Source organism: Artibeus jamaicensis, unplaced genomic scaffold, assembly GCF_021234435.1.
Source record: "Artibeus jamaicensis isolate MK-2021 breed Jamaican fruit bat unplaced genomic scaffold, CSHL_Jam_final contig_468, whole genome shotgun sequence".
NCBI lineage: Eukaryota > Metazoa > Chordata > Mammalia > Chiroptera > Phyllostomidae > Artibeus > Artibeus jamaicensis.
In genome coordinates this window covers 2,761,406-2,766,025 of record NW_026521846.1, presented here as the reverse complement: position 1 = coordinate 2,766,025, position 4,620 = coordinate 2,761,406, and positions in this window count along the sequence as shown.

Genomic DNA, 4,620 nt, shown 5'->3' with positions numbered 1-4,620 from the left:
TTTTATTATTGTTTTATCTCTCAATACCTTTTTCTTCACTTTCATACTTTCTTGTTTCATTCCTGCTTTCTTTCTTCCCAAACCTATTGCTTCTTCCTCCCTTCTCCTGCCTTTTTTTCTTTTAAGCACAAGTGAGACAAACAACTTGGAACCGAGAAAAGGTCAGAGTTGGACCCAAAGAGGGGGTACCCCAACAGTACAGACAGAGAGACAAATTTCACTTTGCTATAGCAGGGAAGCTACAAGATGCTGCATATTTGTATTATTGTTATTTCTTATTATTCTTACATCTTTTATTTCAATAGTATCTTTGTATTCCTCCTCTGTCTGTATAGTCTTCTTTGCCTTGGCTGGTTATATTTTATCATTTCACAGGTTTCCCCTGCTCTCTCTTCCATAGTGTATTGCTAATTTACTATCTTTCACCTCACTTGTGTTCCTTTAGCACACTGCTCAAAGTTCTATACCCCCTATTCATGTTATTCAGATTACATAGATTTGTCATATGATTGTTGCTCTAATACTATTGTAAATAGTAGCTGTTACATACAATTGTAAATACTTCACAACACTCCTCCGAGATCTTAACCCACTACACAGTTTCCTGAACTCTATTACTGTAGTGGTTAACTCTATTCTCTCTCACACTACACCTGTTTACAAACCTTTACCCTCACCTTACCTCACAATCTGACCTCCGTCAACCTCAATGCTTTCTAGATCCAAATCACAAGTTTTCCCTCCCCAACAAGAGTCTTAATTTCTGTCCATCGTTTCTTAAAAGTTCCTAGATGGGTTGAAGATTATGGTTAACACTATACATAGCCTAAAGACCTCCTATCTCTTCTCTCCTGGCTGCTATTGTAATTATCACAGAATATTCTCCTGCTGTCATAACCCATTTTTCCTCCCCCTTCCACTGATCACACAAAAAAAGAGTAGGTGGAAGTGGTAAAAAAACAAGATACCCACTGGAAGAGGAAACCCAACAACAAAGGAACCACCAACAGATAACAACAGAAGAAGGTGAAGGAGGGAGTGGAAACCACACAAACCTCAATGCAAGATCTATCTGGAAATAGTACAAAATAGGGGAGAAACTACCCAGTACAAACAACTGAACAAGAGCAAAATGGAATCATCAAAACCTTGTACACACAGAAGAACTAGCTTCAACACAATCTGTCCTCACCAGTACAACAAATTAAATCAGGTGGTGGACAGAGAGGCCATCATTTCACCAGCTTGTGAAAGAAAAGGTGCCCAAACAAACAAAACCCAAAGACAAACACAGAGCCAACATAAAAGACACCCAAAGATCAGTGAGCTTGGGAGATAAAAAGAAACTACACCATTGAATCTCACAGGAATTATACCACAGAACTTCACACCATAAACCCAGGAAGCCAGAACAAATCAATTTAAGAAACTGAAGCTAACAATAAGAAGAATGGGAAAACTTTTCTTCCCACAAACAATGGGAAGAAAAAGAAACAATCCCCCAATGAAAGGAAAGGAGAAAGCCTCAGAAAGAATGTTAGATGAAATACAGGCAAGTCAACTATCAGATATTGAATTCAAAGCACCAGTTATCAGGAAGTTCAAAGAGCCCACAATGAGCTACCAGAAACTACAGGGTAACTACAATGAACTCACTGAAAACTATATCAACATGAAAAAATAAATAGAAAATATCAGCAAGGGACAAGAGGAAATGAAGAATACAATTTCTGAACTGAAGAAGACAGTGGAAGGAATCAAAAGCAGGATGAAAGAAGCAGAAGATTGGATCAGCAAGTTGGAGAACAAAGTAGAAAAAATACCCAGAAAGAGCAAGAAGAGGAAAAGAAGCTCAGAAAGAATGAAGAGGAACTGAGAGAAATGCAAGACAATATAAAACAATAATATCCAAATAATAGGGATACCAGAAGGAGAAGAAGAACAAAGAATAAAAAACTATTTGGAAAAGTAATGATGGAATACTTCCCTAATTTGAGGAGAAAAAAAGTCACAGGAAGCTAGGTAAAAACAGATTCCCAATCAAGAGGAACCCACAGAGACCCACTTCAAGACATATCATCATTAAAATGGCAAAATTCCAAGACAAAGAGAGAATCTTAAAGGCAGTAAGGGAAAAAACAGGAAGTAACATACAAGGGAGCCCCAATAAGCTGAGCTGCTGACTTCTCAATGGAAACGCTCCAAGCTGGAAGAGAATGGTAAGAAATATTCCAAGTAATAAGAACCAGGGACCTTCAACCAAGGCTACTTTACCCAGCAAGGCTCTCAATCAAGATAGAAGGCCAAAATAAAGAGCTTCCAAGACAAAAGAAGTCTAAAAGAATACACCTTCACCAAACCAGCTCTATAAGAGAAGCTAAAAGGACTGCTTTAAGGAAAGGAAGGAAGAGAGACAAAGATAAACAAAGTTACAAAAATGGCAATGAATATGTAGCTATCAATAATAACCTTAAATGTAAAGAGATTAAATGCTCCAATCAAAAGACATAGAATAGCTGAATGGATAAGAAAGCATGAACCACACATATGCTGCCTACGAGAGACTCACCTCAGGACAAAAGACCTACAGAGACTGAAAATGAAAGGCTGGAAACAAATTTTCCCAAGCAAACAGACAGGGAAAAAAAGCCAGGATAACAATACTCATATCAGACAAAATAGTCTTCAAAAAAAGGGCCATAAAAAGAGACTCAGAAGGTCACTTCATAATACTCAAGGGAAGAATCCACCAAGAAGACATAAACATTGTAAATATATATGCACCCAACATAAGAGCACCAAATAGATAAAATCTTAGAGGACTACAAGAAAGATATTGGCAGGAACACAATTATCGTAGGGGATTTTAACACCCCACTATCAAAAATGGACAGATCTTCCAAACAAAATATCAACAAAGACATTGCGGCATTAAACAACACCCAGGATGAAATGGACTTAACTGATATATATAGAGAGCCCTTCATCCCAAAGAAGATAAATACACATTCTTTTCAAATGCACATGGATCATTTTCAAAGATAGACCACATGATAGGACACAAAACAAGGCTCAAAAAATTCAAAAAAATTTAAAGCATACCAAGCATTTTCTCCAACCACAAGGGACTGAAACTGAAAACCAACCCCACAGGAAAAAAACGAAAACACTCAAAATCATAGAGATTAAATGGCATGCTATTAAACAATGAATGGATCAAGTATGAAATTAGGGAAGAAATCAAAAAGTTTCTGGAAACAAACAAAAATGAACTCACAACAACCCAAAACTTATGAGACACAGCAAAGGCAGTCCTGAGAGGGAAGTTCATAGCCATACAGGCCTACCTAAAAAAGGTAGAAACATTTCAAACCAACAACCTAACCCTACACCTACAAGAACTCGAGGAACAAAAACAAAGACCACCCAGAGCTAGTAGAAGGAAGGACATAACCAAGATCAGAGCAGAATTAAATGACATAGAGATGAAAAGCACAATTCTAAGGATCAATGAATCTAGGAGCTGGTTCTTTGAAAAGGTAAACAAAACTGACAGGACTTTAACCAGATTCATCAAGAAAAAAGAGAGACTCAAATAAAGAAACTTGGAAATGAAAGTGGAGCAATCAGAACCAATTCCAATGATATAAAAGGGATCATAAGAAATTACTATAAACAACTCTATGCAAATAAATTTGAAAACTTGGGCAAAATGGACAAATTTCTGGACACATGTAATTCTCCAAAACTGAATCAAGAAAAAGCAGAAAGCCCAAATAGATCAATAACAGCTAGTGAAATTGAAGTAGAAATCAAAACCCCTGGTGCACAAAAGCCCTGGATCAGATGGCTTCACAGGAGAATTTTATAAAACATTTAGGAAAGAACTGACCCTGATCCCTCTTAAAATATACCAAAAATCCAAAAAGATGGAAGACTCCCAAACTCTTAATGGGGCCAATATTCTCTTAATTCCAAAACCAGATATGGAAACAGCAAAGAAAGAAAACTACATGCCAATATTGCTGATAAACATGGATGCTAAAATTCTCCACAAAACAGTGGCAAACTTGATCTAGTAATAAGTAAAAAGATCATACAGCATGATCAAGTGGAATTTATCCCAAGGATGCAATGATAGTACAATATGTGCATATCAATAAATTCAATACATAAACAAAGGAAAGACAAAAGCCACATAAATATATCAATAGATGCTAAAGAAACATAAAGTGGGCAGCGACCAGAGGGGAGAGGGAAGGGAATTTAAGGGGAATAACGGGGAGGGATTTTGAAGAACAAGTATGAAAGACACAGGGATGAGGACTGTGGGCGGAGGGGAATGGGAGGGAGGTGGGGAGACGGGGTGGAGGGGGGGGCTGGGATGGGAGAAATTGACAAAAGAAAACTGTACTTGAAAAATAACTAAATAAATTTAAAAAAAAAAGAAAACACCAGCAAAATGAAAAGGGAACCAACCATATGGGAAAACATATTTGCCAATGGTACCTTGGACAAGGGTGTGATCTATAAAATATATAAAGGATTCACATGACTCCACACTAGGAAGATAAATAATCCTATTAAAAAGGGACAAAGGCCCTGAACAGACACTTCTCC